Here is a 17,555-nt window from a genome sequence, read left to right on the forward strand (position 1 = left end):
TCATACATATTTGCTCATTGAGTGTCTGTGGAATTGAGAATAATCTCTGGGTATTTTGCCTTGGGAGAAAGAATGATCAAGGTAGGATTATTTAGGCATTGGATGTTTGTGTGTGTGTGTGTGTGTGTGTGTGTGTGTGTGCGCGCGCGCGTGCTTTAGGTACAAACATCATTAAGTCACACTTGCTCAAACCCAAGGTGGGACTCCAAACCCACGGTGGGGCTCAAGTTTATCTTTACTTCAGCTATGCAACAAAGGTGTGTGAATATGCAGGTAGATTGTGTTTGTACTTTAAAAAGCAATCTTTTCCAAAACTCTGGACATCCTACCCCACCCATAAATAATTCACTCCGACTTGCAGCTGATTTTCTATATCCTGGTGCACAGGCTACTTCCCCCTGCAAATGGTTACTGCTGGGTCTTTGCTGATATGTTTTCACTTCCTGGAGCCCTTCATTTTTGCCCTCTGTTATCTCGCTTACGTTGTATGTTTCCTTCTAAGTACCCTCGTCCTCCACTATCCAAGTTCATTGTTCTTCCTCCCAGAGTTCCAGAGTTCCATAGTGATTTACTAATGCCTCCAACTGAGTGCTTATTTCATTCTGCCTGACAGTGTAGTGAGATGTTAAAAGAGGGATCACAAGAGAGTAGAAAACGAACAGGCATTGGAAATACAGAGGGGGTTTTAGCTATGGAAAATTCTAACTGAAAAGTGTTAAGCAAGGTTATTGAGTCTGTTTGAATCTTAGTTTTCTTCTCTCTAAAGTGTACATCACAATCACCTTGCCAATTTTTGTCAGCATAAAATGAGCTAATGTATGTAAAGAGCCTAATACAATGTTTACTACAAGGTAGATAATAGCTCGAAGTGGTTATTATCAGTTACACTGATTTAGGCATTTTGTCTTTGTGTCATTTTCTTAGTGTGTTCCCAGTATCTGGAAACTGTATCTGTTTCAAAATTGTTTGTTGAATAAAGAAATAACTCCCTTGATGTCTAAAAGTTCTTATTATACATATAGAACTGCTATAAAATTTCATACACTGCTACTAAATAAATAAGGAAAAGAATTGTTTGACAAGGTAAACAGAGGTGAGAGAATAGGATGATGCAATTGTTCCAGACTAATTTATTCACCAAAGTAGTAATTCCATGGGGCAGCACTGGTGATTAGTTTATTGAATCATGTCGATCTTGAGAATTATGGGTGCACTGGACTCTGTACCTGGAGGACAGCAATAGTCAGCAATAAGAATTGATGATTATTGATCATCAATGATTATGCCTGGGCGTGGGCATAGCGGTTTAATACAGGCAACACCAACGATAACTTCATGAGGTAGATAGTAGTGTTGTCTTCATTTTATAAAAATGAAAATGAAGCCCATGGAAATGGAATAACCAGTCCAAATTTATAAAGGTGTAAGGGGTAGACATTGTGCTCAAAACCAGGCACTCTTGTTCACCAAACCCACTGTGACTACAGTGCCACGTGAGATTCTGTCCTCAGGCAGGTTACGCTCAAATTGAACAGAGTCAATTGATACAGAGCAATACATGCTCCAATCCAAGGACCTCAGGCAATTTGAGGCACAGAGAAGGCGCCATCTGAAAAGCAATGCTTTGCGAGGCTTTCTTTTTTCCCCCCCAGGTACTTGCTCAGTCATACTTTAAAGTTTTTTCACTACCTATTGGTGGGTTTTCCCCTCACTTTCTCATAGAACTACTATGATTCATTTAGCTGGAGGTTTGAACTGAAAGGGAAAGTACCAGCCTTTGGTCATGTTTACTCATCGTCTCTCCATAGGGGTTGCATGTGGTCATGCAAAGAAATCAAACACTTGATTGTGTTCAGAACAATGCCGCTGTTCTGTGGAGGAACTAGAAAGCCCTTCTGTTATCTCTTGTTTCTCTGGTACAGTTCTACAAACTGTGCAGTGGCTATTCTCACAATACCTTCTGCATGAACTTTGCTTCTTTTAAGGCTGGCTCTGGGAAAACCAAAGAGAAGATAGAATTGGTATAGCCGCAGCAGGGTGGCCAGACTCATTCAGACCCTACAGGTACATTTCTCAGAGCTAGCTAAGGAAGCTAGTACAGAAAGGAAGGAGAAAGAAAAATCATACAGGTGTCTTTCTCTCAGCCGCCCAATACAGAACTTGACATTGCCCCATTATAGTGACCCATATTAGAGTCTTTGTAGAGAATAGCTTTCCCTGGATTAAGGATTTTGGTTTTCTGTTACATCGATTTATTAGTACCTTGTCTTAGAGTAGTAATGCATTCACACTTGATTGCCATTTGGCAGAGAGAAAGAGAGAGAGAGAGAGAGAGAGAAAGTGAGAGAGAGAGAGAGAGAGAGAGAGAGAGAGAGAGAAAGTGTTCTGAGACAAAGAAATGGGGAAGGAATCCATCACATGATGGAGACAAGCTAAGGCATGCTGGAAGGCATTGATAAACCAAGGGGAAGAACATCTTTCACAGTTGGGAACAAAGAGATTGGGAAACCAGGTAAATTCCCTTTTCCCTTAGGCTGTTTCAGTCATCTTGCTTACAAATGTCTCTCCCTCTCTTCCTTCTTTTCCAGACACAGTACAAGGCAAATCACCAAAAGAGATACAAAGAAAAAGGGAACTTGATTCCTCCTCCTTCAGGTTCACAGTCTAGCAAAGGGCACATGTGTGCACAGTTAGGTCTGCAGAGGGCCTGGTTTTGGAAGGCAGGTATGCACACAGTGGCATAGAGCCATGGAACTTCTTTCCTTTTTATCTGGATCCTGAGAAAGTGAAAATGGAAGGGCAGGCATGGCTGGGACTCAGGGTGGAACTTCTCTTCACCTTCTTGTGGATAGAGTTGCCTCCAATGTGGCGTGCATGCCCACAGCCTGGGAAATCTGCAAGCAGTGCTGTGGCCTTGTGAGAATTGGTGTGATCTGTTTTGCTGAGTAAACCCAGGTCTGGCCAAAGCGGGGGCCTGCAGGTAGATCATGAGAGTGCTAGCAATGAGAGCTGACTGTTTTTTTCTTTTTTTTTTCTTTTTTTTTTTCTTTGGCTCTTTTTACATGCCAGTCAACATATTAGTCTATTTAATGATCTCAGCAATCCTGCAAGTACTTTTATCATTCCCATTTTACAGATAAGGAAACTGATGCTGAGGGAAGTTCAGTAACATGCTCAAGGGCACACAAGTTAAGTGGTAGAGCTGGGGTTTCCTTCAGGAGTCCAACTCTACATGCTAAGCCTTGACCATCATGTTCCTGGATACCCAGTACTTCATAGCACAAGTGAGTACAAATAGCTCCAAGAGCCCATGCTAGGGATCCAGAAGGGTCCGTGGGAATGCTAACCATCAGAAAGGGAAGCATGTACCATGCTGATAAGTAGTGGTCTTCAGTTTTTAGGGGAGAAGAGAAGCGAATGCGACAGATTTCAGTATCAGTGGTGGTTGGGAGCAGGTATGTTGTTAGAACAGCTGGAATGTTGTCTTCACAGTGGTCCACGAAACAGTTTCATAGCCTTTTTATTATTTTATTTTATTTTATTTTATTTATTCATTCATTTATTATTTTTGAGAGAGCATGCACACAGTGTGGGGCGGGGGGTGGGCAGAGAGAGAGGGAGAGAGAGAATCCCAAGCAGGCTCTGTGCTGTGAGCATGGAGCCTGGCGCAGGGCTCAATCTCACGAACTGCAAGATCGTGACCTGAGCCGAAATCAAGAGTCAGACGCTTAACCGACTGAGCCACCAAGGGCCTCTTTATCCTTTTTTGAAAAGGCGATGTGGTGATTGCTCTAGGCCTAAAGTCTCTGATCGGCCAGATAGGCACCACTGTTGTCATTTTAATGTTCAAATCCAACATTAGTATCAATTGACTAGGAAAGCAGTAGTGATTTTTGTGTTCAATAGATAAGTTTAAACAAATATTTTTGTTTTTGCTGTGGGAAACTATAATAAAACAGAACTAGCCTTCCAAACACAGGTTGCACTATATAATTAGGTAGATAAACATGGCTGTAGAAGTTGGCACAGCATGAACCTCTAACAAACAGCAGGGAAAAGAATATTGCAGTCATCTTTGGGTGAAGTTATAAGACCATGGCCGAAGGAACAGCCTTTCCTTAATGATAGTTTTATCTTTAAGCTTTAGCAAATATGTGACTTTACATACTGCCCTGAAAGAGTATTTTCAGATGAACATGGTCGGCAAGGATTTGACTTTTGACACCAGTACTAGAATGCACGGACGTGAAACCTCTTATTCGTTCAAGTTTTCTGAAGTATTGCCTTGATTTTAGGCAGACAGGAAACACAAATGGGGGCACAAAATAGAAGCCCGACTCGGAACGTGTTATACATGGAGTTTGGGTCTTTCTTGGAAAGGAGGGATTATCTGAAAAAAGATTGTTGCTTTTCATGTTCCATGTCTTCCAGCCTTTTTAGCAAACTGAGCTGTAGAGCGTCTGCTCAAGCCAGGTTTCTCCCTGGTGAGCCTTCTATGGCTCAACCATTTTATGCTTTTATGGAATTAGTATGCGCTACACCGGTGACTGAAAATAATGCTACAATAACACCCTTGCATAAATATCTAAGCATCAGTGAGGAGTCCCATGGGAGAGAAACTGAAAAAGTATAAATGCATTTGAATTTGATGAGCATTACGAAATTACACCACAGAAAAAGGCGACAACAGTCGCCCTGTGTAGAGTGCTTTAGAGTGTCCGTTTCTTAGCCTTGTACTTTTGCCAGCACCAGATATCATCTTTTGCAATTCTTGTAATTGGTGAAAAATGGCCTCTTGGTGTTAATTATTTCTAGTTCCTCAATTACCCCGGATTGAGTATCTTTTGATGTTTCTTGGTGGATTTTCCCTCTTCCTTTTTTGAACTGTCTGTTCAAATATTTTGTGCTTTTCCCTAGTGGTCTTGTTACATTATTCTTAGAGCTTTGTAAGAGCTTTTAATATTATGAGTATTGATTTTTTTTTTGAAAATATTTTCTCCCACTGTTCCTTGTTTTCTAAAGATCTTTATGATGTCTTTCAAAGTATCTAAGTTGAAAGATTTAGGTAGTGAAGTCTACCAGTATTCGTATTTATGTCCTTTGAGTTTTGTGAGTTGCTTAGAAAGACTTACATATGTATATATAGGAAGTATATTGCCAGTATGTGTGTGTGTACATTTTTATGTATATATATACTATAGTTTTTTCTAGTGCCCTACGATCATAATTCAAGTCCTAATTTAATTGTCTTATTAGCATGTTTTTTCTAATACTTTTCAAAGCTTTCTTTTATGCATTTTAGTCTTTCTGTTGTATATATAATGAAATATATAGCTTATTTTTCCAAATAGAATCTAAATTTTGAGTAGCACATAATTTTACCTCCAATTGAAATGTCACCTTTATCATGTAATAAATTCTTATGGATGTTCATTTCTAGACTTTTATATTCTGTTCCAGTTTATTTGTCTATTCATGACACAGTCACCACAATGTTTTAATATCTATAACTTTATATTTTGATTTGCTACATTGTTTTCTTTGTGTTGTTTGGAATTTCTTGGCTGTTTTTGGTCATGTACTCTTTTAGTGAACTTTAGGAACAGGTGAGTAAATGTCCATTTGAAAAATTTCAATGGAGTTTTGATTGAAACTACACAGTGTATGTAGATCCACTAGAGAAAAGTGAGTAATCTTTCCAAGCAATTGTATCCACTCACACAGGATCTCTGCCAGCATGTTATCAGGCACTGGTACCTCTAAAATGTTTGAGTTGCTCAACACACTCCCCAAGTCAACACTGAAGAAAAATATTTCTCTTCCCTGTCTTAATGAATGTTAAGTCCAAACCCTGTCTCACATTACCATTGAAATGCAACTACGATCCTCAGATGTCTGCCTGGTTAAGTTCTGGGTACATCATGTGAGAAGCTTTGTTGTCTGACTCTAAGGTGGTTCACAATGGGATATCTGCACAATGTCAAAGTATGAGAATTTTTCCAGAAACCAAGGACTAGATTCATTAGGTTAGATTCATCACATTTTCAATGAAGACCAATTTTATTGGATTCTCTCCCTTTCATCTAAGGCTATGCAAACATGCCTACAAGAGCGCCACCCAATCCAGTTAATTCTCATTCTGGAAAATTATCAGTAAAATTCAACAACAACAAAAATTCCCACTAATATGTTATTTAACATTATGCACATTAAATTATTAGATAAATTAATAAACTTTTCACTTTTTCTTTCCCTCCTTCCAATAATGCCTTAATTTATTTTTAAAAGATTGGAGAACATAGGTACCATTCTCTAAAGTATAGTTTTTACTTATTATTGTAGCATTGTGATTCTTACAAATTGCAAGCAATCTAAATGTTCAAGCAGCTTGGTAAATACATCTTTGTATATCCATATAGCATTATATTATTCAGCATGTTAAAACAATGAAAGATTATTTGTAATATGTAACTGCATGAAAGGTTTAAGATATATTATTGAACAGAATCGAATCACTCTGTAGAATAGCATATATAACATGATCCATTTTTATTTAAAATAATTTGTTTATTGGGGCACCTGGGCAGCTCAGTCAGTTAAGCGTCTCTTGATTTCTGCTCAGGTCATGATCCCAGGGTGGTGAGATCGAGCCCCACACAGGGCTCTGCACTGGGCGTGGGCCCTACTTAAGATTGTCTCTCTCCCTCCCTCTCTCTCTCTCTCTTCCTCTGCTCCTCCCCCACTCTCAGAAAAATGTTCATTTAAATAAAATAAAATAATTTGTTTATTAAACACACATGTAGGCATACCTAAAGTATATGTAAAAAATAATCACTGGATCTTGGAGTTGGGAAGTATAAAATTCATATTCTACCTCATTCGTATTTATATCATTTAAAAATTTACAGTGAACATACATGTTTTATAATGAAAAATAATTTTTTCGTTTTATAAAATGAAATTTTTAGATTATTTATTAATTATCTTACTTCCTACAATAACACTTTCTCATTGTCACAGATTATTGAGAGATAGCTATGCCTCACAAATCATATGTTTTCTTCCATTACATCCCTGTACATAGAGTCATTTCAGGAGTATTACCATTATTACAATTCCTTGAAGTATTACTAAGTTTCTGTCACAAAACTAACTATATAAATTGCCCCATTTAATCCTCAGGACTGGGCTGGATATTGTCCCCATTTTACAGATACAAATGAATTTTAGAAATATTAAGTCACTTGCCAAAGTCCTCCAGCCAATTAATTAATCAACATAGTAGGGAATACAACTTTAATCTCTGATTCCGACCATGGGTTCTCCCAGTGTCCTACAAAACAGTGTCCATATGCAAATTAATAAACACAAACCAGAGAGACTTTTCAAAATTCAAGGCCATAACCTTCCCATATTTCTTTTGTAGATAAACCTGGCAGGGGTGTCCAAGGATCAAAATGGGTAAAGTGCACATCCACTGAATGACAAGTTTATGGTATGACATGGGCACCTTAAATGGTCCTAATTCAGGTCCCAGGTTAAGAACCACCACTGTGTCATACCCTGAGAGACAAGGCTGCATATTCGCACATATGCAGACATGCACACGCATACACCTGTATATTACACAACTGTTGTGCTGGGGTCCTTTTATGTTCCTCTGCTTTCTTTTCTGGTTTCAGCCTGTTATGTCCTACAGATGGAATGTTGTAGAACACAACCTAGACATCATCGAATGTGGCCATGAAATATTTCCAGTGAAAGTTTTATTTCTACTTCCCCACCATTCAGCTTCTCAATCTACTGGTCATGAGAAGTTACTTTGCTTGATCAGAATTTGAGTTGAAATTTTTTCAGAGAATAAAGAAAATTCCCAAAGGTAAGGTTTCTATTACTGTCATGATCTTACTGAATTATAGAACATTCAGAAAAGTGTAATAACCTTGTGAAATTGGCTTTTTGGCTATGTTTTATTCATCTTTGAATTCTAAATACTTGCATGGCATGAACTTGGTGCTCAATAACTCCTTTGAAATGGACTATTTCTATTTGTTGTGAAGGGAAACTTTAGAGGCTCTCTCTAGAAATCTACCCACAACCTCCCCCCTCACCAAATTAAGTGACTTGTACAAGGTCTCTTGCCTTTTTAATTGGAGAGCTGAAGCTAGAATCAAGGTCTTGTGTCTCTGGGACCCTCATCTTCTTTCAAACCATCACAACCCAGAATTCTTAAAGCAATGTTATATTTAATTGCAAAAAGGGCTCCAGGCTCATGGACATCCCTGATGACAAACCAGATCTTCAGTTGGGAAGTTCATGTGAATAGAAGTTCAAGAATGGAAATATATTTCAGTAGTTTGTGGCTTAGAATTGAGTATTTTTATGTTGACTTCTTTATATTAACTGGATTTCCATGACTCTGTCCCCTTGGATTGCAGTTGTAATTATGTAGCAGTTAACATATTCTCTGGGCCCAGCACATCCCATAATTAGCTGTGTTCTCTCCACAGCATATGACTCAACCCTGTGTGGTTCTTCTATATCAAAGGCAGGGTGACCAGAGTTTTTTAACCACAATACTTGAGCATGTAGTGGCAGATGGCTGCACAACCCAAGTGCATCGGGTCCTTTTGAAGAGCAACCTCACCAAAAACAAGCAAACAAACAAACAAAACCAGACCTTGAGATTTATTTTTGAAAAAAGGAAAGAACCTTCTTGAGGGTGTTTCCAAACACCGCATCATTTTAAAAGAAAAGCATGTCCTCCTCTTCTTCTTCTTCTTCTTCTTCTTCTTCTTCTTCTTCTTCTTCTTCTCCTTCTTCTTCTTTTAAGAACTAAAATAGAAATAAATGAGTTAGAACTTTGAGGTCAGCCTTGATCAGGAAGGAGGGCACTTCCTGGTCTCTAATCAGATGTCTACAGAGGTTTATTTAGTTGAGCTAGAGCATTGGGTATAATGTAATAGGCTGTGAGAAGAACATAGAACTAGGGGTCTGGAGACCCAATTTCTTATCTTTGCTCTGCTGCTAATTAGGTATCTGAAGCTTTCTGAGCTTTGGTGATTCTAACTCCTTCTATCTGAGATCATTTAGGAAAACCCCTATTATAAATGCATGATCTTATATTATGAGACAAGCTGGAAAATAGAGCATCTCAGGCTCCCTTCTGCACAAACACATTAATCTACTTGTGAAGAACCCTAAAGAAGGAAAAGACTCAGTAGCTGCCCTGGTAAACTTATTATAGGCTTAGTGAAACTCACCATCGGGAGTTCCTTATTGTATTAGTGACAACATATCAGAACAGAGACTTATTATTCACGAGAATTCCCTAGGGGAAAACAACTACATTTGTTGGGAAAAGGACTCAGAATGAAAGGCTGGACTGAGTGGGCGTAAATTTGAGTTTCACTGTTCCGTACTGCTTAAGGGAACAGATTTTCTTGCCACTTTTCAGGGGGAGGAAAATAGCAAAAGGGAGAGAGGGGGATGGGGCTAGTGTGATGGTAAGAGTGCTACACAGTCTGCAGGGTGACTCTTCCCCGTGACCCTCAAAGACTCAATTTTCTCAAAAATGCATAAATGCTGGGTTCTGTGTGTGTGAAGATGGGGAGAAGTAGTCACAGAAGTTGTGAAGGGACCCCATGTGGCACTCATGTTAATTCTGAGTGGTATTAAACTTGGGTATAGGAATGAGGAGGTAGAGAAAAAAAAGAGAAAACCAGCCTTGCGTACTGGCAGGAATGTAATGAAAGCTCTTGCTTTCCAGTCTATGGGATTGTACTTCAGATCAAAGTCAAGATCTGAAAAAAAGTATTCATAACTTAAAACACCGGCTAACACCCATGACTTGTGCACTTTCCACACTCCAGGCGCTGTGCCAAATGCTTTATGTGAATATTATATTTCATATATATACACACCTACATGCAAAGAGTACTCCTTTTAATCTTTACACTGGGCCTATAAAGTGGGTATTATTATCTCAGCTTCACATTGAGAGAAATTAAGACTCAGAGAGATTACATAAATTGTTCAAGGACATAAAGCTTTAAGTTTCATGTGGATTCCAAATATATTGGAAATCAATTTATTAATTACTAATATAAAAATGTATCAAGTATTACATCTACTAAACATCAGAGGATGTACAAAGATGCTTCTAAAGTGAATCTTGCCTCAGCGCATTTATTTTGTCATCTAATAGGAGCTATAGGATGAGGGCAGAGCCACGTTATCAAGACTCTAAGGCGTGAGGCTTCTGAGAGGTTTAAATGCTGTCAATTTCAGGGGAATCAAAAGCTCTAATTCTCCCCACCGCCTGGTGTAGTCTGAGTCCTTTTCTCTTGTGGTGCCGGAGATTAGCTAACATATTCTGGATGTAACCCGAAGTCGGATGTTCTCTTGTCCAGCGCCATCAATCATGACAAGGAATCCACCTCTTCATTGGTTCCAGTACTTTTGGCAGCCTCCACTGAAAATCCTAGAGATCATGAGCTTCGGTCACCTCAGGAAGCACACTGCATTTCATCCGGCACGTTCCCCATCCAACATTTTTCTTCTTCAAGCTCCCTCCCCAGATTCCTGTCTTTCCTCTCATCTACCACATTCTTTCTCCTTATCACTCCCTCTTTTGGCTACCACCTCAGCACATTCTTTTCCCAATCCTGCCCTGAAGAGATTTTAAGAAAATATTCTCCCAGCAAAGCAGATCTGGCTAAGGGAGGGATTTTTTTTTTTTCAAGTAAAACAAATTCTTCATGTAGAAATTTCTTCCATGAATACATAGACCTGCTCAAGCCTTCCATTTCTCAGTTGTCCCGTCTTCCTAGGCTGCCTGAAGATCTCTCTCTCCAATCCTCTAACTTGACCTCAAGTCTCTTGACATTTGACTGCTCATTAGCTCACCGTTTTCCCTAAAGATTGGATAGGGGCCCATGGATGGTACGGGAAACTCAAATCAGCCAAATGTTTCATGTACAACTTTTATAAAAGATTTAGGGGTGAGAAACTACAGTGGCAATTAGAGATTGTCATTTATTTGATTTTCCCTATTTCATCAATTCTAAAGTTCACTTTCCAGAGGAAAAGGAGACACTTTCTTAATACATTGGTGTAATATAAAAACAATTTTGTGTGCTGGAGCTGTACTAAAGTCACAGAGACTGTAAATCCCAGCTCTACCAATTCACAGTTTTCTGATCCAGGCAAAATCATACTTAACTCCTCTGAATCTCAGTTTTCTCATCTGCAAATTGGCATGATAAAACTTTAGATACTTCATAAAGTTATTATAGTCAAATAGGATAAACTATGTACCTAGAACACAGTAGGTGCTTAATAAATGGAGGCAATTGAGTACACTAGGAATCTCAAACTAAGGAAAGCAAGTCTTGCAAAAACATAAAAATTCTCTACTTCCTACATTCTCTTTGACTTCTAATATTAGAAGGTGGTGCATGAGTTGGTTGTCCTTTGCTATAACCCAGTTACAACTCCATAGATATATAATAGGAGTGTTTACAATTGAATTACAAACTCTGCCAACTTAGTGAAGCCTAGGATTGGCATTCATAGTTGGAAACAAACAAACAAACAAATCCCACCCCTGGCTCTCAGTTTCACAGCTCTACAATTCATTTCCTGAGAAGCTTTCCAACTATGTGATTTTCCATAGCTTCAGGCTTTGTTATTAGTGAAGGGCCCTGTTGGGCTTATCACCAGTTCTAGCAGCTGCCGGCACAGGTGATATACTCTGTTAGTTAGGGCTGGGGACAGAATGTAGGTGGGGGCTTTCCAGTTCCAGGGGAGAAGATTATAAGATGCTTTGTATAAGAGCTCTGGGAGGAAGTAATAGGGGTCCACAAAGAAAGTGTGCTGACAAACTAGAGTAATGATTGAATTTAATACAAACGGCCGTATAACGTGAAGCTACACATTCATCTTTGTGTTTTACATGGGATATTACAAGGTAAAACCCCGTGGACCAATTTGTCTAGCTTGTATTGCCTTGAGATACCTGGTATCTTATATGAAAAGCCTAAGAAAAAGGGATCAAGGAATAAGTAATTGTTGTCATTTATTGAGCAACTATTATGTTCCTCCTAAATTATGTAAAGTAGATGTTCTTAATGAGGGTTATGAGGGTTAGTGATATTAAAGGATTAATCAGCAACTAAGAAGTTATTTCTAAGAATCCATCACTTCAACAATTTCCTCCCATCTAAAAATATACATTAAGAATTGTGTAGTGATGTCAGGTGTCTTTGTTTTGTCCTAATCATTTCAGTGACTTAATGTTTAATATTGCTTAACTTCAGAAGAAACCGGCTGGAAAGGCATGAAGACAGCTTCTAAAAGTCCTTTCTTGAAAAGGGATTTTTTTTTTTTTTTTTTACAAAACCCAATATCTCTTAAAAGCACAAGGACAATACTAATGAAATGTATTCAGTCCCAGAATACAGGGAAGTCTTAAACAGATTCAAGAAGAAGATAACACCATCCATACAAAATGCAATTCTGATCCTTTCTAGATTTTAGCTTCCTTTAGGGTGTGAAATCTTGTCTTTATATACTTCAAAGCACTTATCACAGTTTTAGTGAAGAGTGTGCCTTTGATGAAATTTTATCAGATAAATAGCATTTAACCATCTCGATATCTCAGAACGTGTTGTTTCCATGTCTCCTCATGATTGAAGCATTTTGTCACAAGATAAATAAACAAACAGAACATGCATGCATAAACTCCCCTCCAAATATACAACATAGGTCAGTTTATTAGGGAAACTGAGATTATGGTTGAGATTTTACTGTGTTAAAAGAGAGGAACTCACTTTATTGACGGATGACCATTTAACAAGATTTTCTCTAGGTTAACTCCTTTCCCACAGTGCTTATTTTCATTTTTTTGGCAAAGAAGTGCATGCTGAGAGTGTCTAAAAATACGCAGCAAGTTGAGTAGGTAGGCGAGATTTAAATCTTGCTACTTAACCACCTACATTGGCCCTGAACTCTGTTCTTTCCACTGCACCATATTCTCTCCTGGTACTGAAAATCAGTCCTGAAGTTCAGGATAACTTCAACTTACAGAGATTGCTCATAGATAAAGAATGATCCCCTCGAGGTATCTGGACCAGCAGCATCAGCCGCATACAGGAGCTTTTTAGAATTCAGCATCTTGGAGCTCACTCCCTCCCTACTGCATCCAAATCCACTTTAAACATGCTCTCTCTGTGATTTGTATGTAGATTAGTGTTTTAGAAGCACTGTCCAAGAAGTTATGTCTCCCAGCATAACAAGGTGTTTTTCGCAAGGTGTTTTTTTAAGAAGATAAAACAGGATTGCGCCTTTTTAGATAGGTCTTTCCATTCTTGGTAGTGAAAAATAGTTTGACTATTATGATTTCTGTCAGGAATATGGCAGCAGATCAAAAATGTGTGCTTTGGAATCATCCACTAATTTATTCTGCCAGATTGCTTTTATGTTATCAGTGGCGAGGAAATTAAGCCTCGACAGGACAGTTTCTCACTGGAGGCACTGACATTCACAATCTTTCCTGTAGAAGGGGAAGCAGATGGGTCTGGACATAGATATTATGCATTCTGATAGCGAAGAGGCAATCTTTCATGAGCTGCCCTGGAGCAAAGTGGGAAGAGTTCTGTGTTAATTTTTTAATGTCTTTTTAATTAAAAGTGTCAAACGGCAGTCCCTGAGTTTCACTGAAAGAACTGGATTCTTCTCTGTTATCATCTTTAAAATGAAAGCCAGTTCAAGGAGCCATTTATTTTCCTTAGTCTTTGTTTCTGGTTTCCTATTTTTAGTACACTTCAAGGTGAAACTCAGTTATCATTATTTGCTAACTTTCAAGTTTGCATTTGAAGTCATGTTGAAACAAAGAACAGATGCCCCCTGGTATCAGTCAACCGTGGCCACAGTATTGCTGCATAGTAGCATAAAACGTCCCTGGCTTTCCACAGTAAACATTTATTTCTCATGCTGTGACCACAGAGGCTAGGCATTCGGCTCAACCTAGAAGGAGCCTGCTTAGGACAGCTGCTGCTGTGGCTCTGATCCATGAGTCTTTCATCCTCCTCCAGGGACCTACAGGTGGAGCAAACTTTTCTCGTGGAGACGGCAGAGGTTAAGAGAGCAGGCACAACCAAACAAGGCCTCTGATTGCCTAGGCTCAAAACTGAACATGACTGTCACCACTGCTTCATTCTGTTGACCAGAGCAAGCCATGTGGCCAAACCCAAAATCAGAGGGCAAGGAAATGTATTATGTTTCTTTCATGGGTACAACTACTAAATCACCTGTGGATAGAGGGGGAGGTGAAGAACGGGCCATTACTACAGTCTATACAGTCTATGCCACCCTGCCTGTTTTGTTTTCCTGGGATTTCTATCATTCAGATTCCTAGCCTTGTTTTTCTGATGACAGTAGGCATTGGGATGTGTGGAACATGATGGACATGGCATGGTTTCCTTTACATGTGCTAGAAAGGGGGCTACTTAACACCTTGAGCTCGATTTACTCCCCGTCTTCTCTCATGTTCAGAGTTAATGTGACATTATAGAAAACCATGTCATGTTAATTACAAAATCATTTCAGCTGCCCAATATTATGGATTTTTCTTTCCTTGCCTGATAATATAGCTTTTCAGAGATGGTCAGATCACACTGGGGAGAATTAATTGCTCAATGTAAATAGTGGTGAATAATTCAAACACCAGTCATGAATCTGCCGAGAAATAAGTTCAAGATAGGGAATCCAAGAAATTCTTCTGTGGATGAGTAGTATTAAAATCCTACTTTTCAACAACTCTTTCAGATTATAAAACAACCTTTCTTAATTTTCTGCTTGAAGTATCACATGACGAAAATGTTTTCCATAGTTTTGAGAAATGACAGGAAGACAACCTTAAAGGTAAAGCAGGCTGATCATCATAGGCACTATGATTTGAAGACTCCTTACCCCAATATCTCCACCCCTACTCCCAGTGTCTAAAACTTTACCCTGAGAGAGTTACTCTTTAGGCTAAGATTTTATTGATTTTTAAGACATTATCATATATCCATTTATTCTGTCTCCCCAGTTCATGCATGGGAGACAAGAAAAAAATCAGTTATCAAAACACCAACCTCCAAGGAAGACAACCTTCTACTTATCATCTTTTACTTTAGCTACCTTTGCTTTATCCTTTGTATCCCAGATTGGGCTACGGTCTTATCCTGTATAACCAAGACCTTGTTAAAAATTATAGCTAAATGAAAGAGTAAATTTTCCTTAGGATGAATTTGTTCTTTTCCTAGAATCATACTTCATGGGATTACTGTGAAGACTAAGTGAATTAACACATGCAAACGATTTAGGAGAGTGCCAGACACAAGGGATATCATTACTAATATTTTGCTATAGCATCTGGATCACTTTATTGCATTTGTTTTTGAGGTTGTATCTTTTCTTGTTAAATACGAGTTTTTTGAGATACCTAGAAAAGTCCATGGCAAACAGTATGTGCTGCATATTTATTAATGGAATGAATTTGTTGAGTATTCATTATGTTTAAGAACAATGCAAAGCACTGGATATGCAAAAATAACATAGCTGACACCTGCCCTAGATGAGGGCATAGTGATGAGAAAAGACACACTTCTACAGATCATAGAATATAATAAGAAAATGGGTAGAATAGAGGAATATAAAAACGAGTATGGGGGACTAGAAGCAAGAGGAACAGTCAGATGAGCCCACATCTTTGTCTTGGATGGCAAGAATATTGTCTAGGAAATTAGAGTTAGAGCAGTGCTTACCAAGTTTAACATGAATGCGAATCACCTAGGCAGGTTGTTAAAACACAGATTGCTGGGCATTATGCCCAGAGTTTCTAATTTAGTTGGTCCAGGATGGGTCTCAGAATTTACATTTCTGGAAAGTTCTCAGATAATGCTGATGATGCTGGCCTAGGGAACACACATTGAGAACCATGAAGGAATGGGGAGGTAACACTATAAATAGAGTCCGTTCTTGAAAATCTTGTTATCATGCAGAAAACAGAGAAGTGCAAACATTGAAAGAGGTGGATAAGGCTCCTCTCATATGAGGTGATTCACATTTATTTTCAGATATTCTTCTAGCAATGCTATGAGGTAGGTTTATTAGGCAGGGTAGTATCTAAGCTCTGTTGCCAGTAACAAATTAGCCATGAAATCTCATGATTAAACACACACACACACACACACACACACACACACACACACACACACACACACACAGTTTATGCATGCAATGCAGATAGATGGAACACTGCTCCACATGGTCACTCTGGGGCTGTAATGGATGCTGTGGACCGTCACCCACAAGGCTTAGATACTCAATCCTTTGAGCTGTTGGACCTTGTTAACAGCCGAAGAGAGATTCCACACCCAAGGCACATTCACCCACAGCAACAGTTGGGCAATGTGGCCATTTCAGAGCTGGGCCGCTTGTGGAGGGTGGGACAACTCTAAAGAACCATTTCAGCTCTAAAACTTCATTGAATTAGACTTATTTAAATCTGGACCCCAATGGGTTTTCTGTCTTTGGTCAGATTCCCTAGGAAACAGACTGACATTTTTTGCTCAAGAATTTTACTGGGGGAGTAAAGAAAGTAGGGATTGAAGGGAGTGAAGAAAGTAGTGCTAGGCAGAGAGTGTGACTGGATTTAGAGTCTGGAGCTGACATGGGTGCCTACACCTAGCTTAGCTCAGAAGTGGTGGCATGACTGCATTGGTGGAGCCTCATTGCTGTCATGCAAGAACAGCAGTACTGGTGGGTAAGCATAATGAGCTCTGCTTTGGCTGGCTGAATCTTTGGAGAGTCACCTTGGCATTCTCCATGGGTTCCACTGTTCTCTTTGCTGATCAGAAATTTTCTAAAGCATCAGTATCATCTGAGAGAAGTTTTATGAAATACATAATTTAGGCTCTGTGCAATAAATCATCAGACTTGATTTTTGTCTTCACAAAAATCTCAGACTCTGAGACTCACCAGACTTGAGTATTGCATTTCATTCTAGGCAACCCATTGTTCAGATGACCACTGAGAAACATAGAAGAGGCTGACTGGGATAATGAAGGTATCTGTAAGACACTTGAAATGAAGGTATATAGCCTAGAAAAAAGACACAACTGGAGAGAACCTGATCACCATCTCAAATGTTGGACTGTCCTGTAGGGGAGGGTATCACTCTGGCTCACTTCTAGAGCAGTCATCAGCTAGATGTTACTCTCAAGGAGATTATGAATAGTGTCTGCCACAATTGCATTGTATCCCCCAGGCCTGGCATAGTACTGGCCACAAAGTAGATACTCAATATTTGATTAAATAAAAGAAATCAAATAAATGTTATGTTGGTTCAGATTGTAACTCAACAGAATAAAGGTCTGCACACTTCTGACTCTCTTTAAAATAATGGAATAGGCTGCCTTAAAAGCCAAGTCAGAACCATATCATTGAGAGAACCCATATATAGGTGGGATGACTCTTTCAGCAAAGGATATTGCAAGATCAAATTC

General features: G+C 39.0%; 1 long non-coding RNA gene across 8 annotated transcripts in view; it reads left to right on the forward strand.

The window, feature by feature from the left end:
- LOC109273229 (uncharacterized) overlaps window positions 1-17,555 on the forward strand; it is a 253,369-nt gene that overhangs the window by 135,497 nt on the left and 100,317 nt on the right. For 7 of the 8 annotated variants that reach the window (XR_008419897.1, XR_008419894.1, XR_002082929.2 and 4 more), the window contains exon 5: window positions 7,683-7,879. The exons of the other annotated variant lie outside the window; for it this stretch is intronic. This is a non-coding gene — a long non-coding RNA (uncharacterized LOC109273229). The remainder of the gene's footprint in view (window positions 1-7,682; window positions 7,880-17,555) is intronic. 8 annotated transcript variants of the gene reach the window in all.

Source organism: Panthera pardus, unplaced genomic scaffold, assembly GCF_024362965.1.
Source record: "Panthera pardus isolate Hobbes unplaced genomic scaffold, ASM2436296v1 HiC_scaffold_7, whole genome shotgun sequence".
Classification (NCBI taxonomy): domain Eukaryota; kingdom Metazoa; phylum Chordata; class Mammalia; order Carnivora; family Felidae; genus Panthera; species Panthera pardus.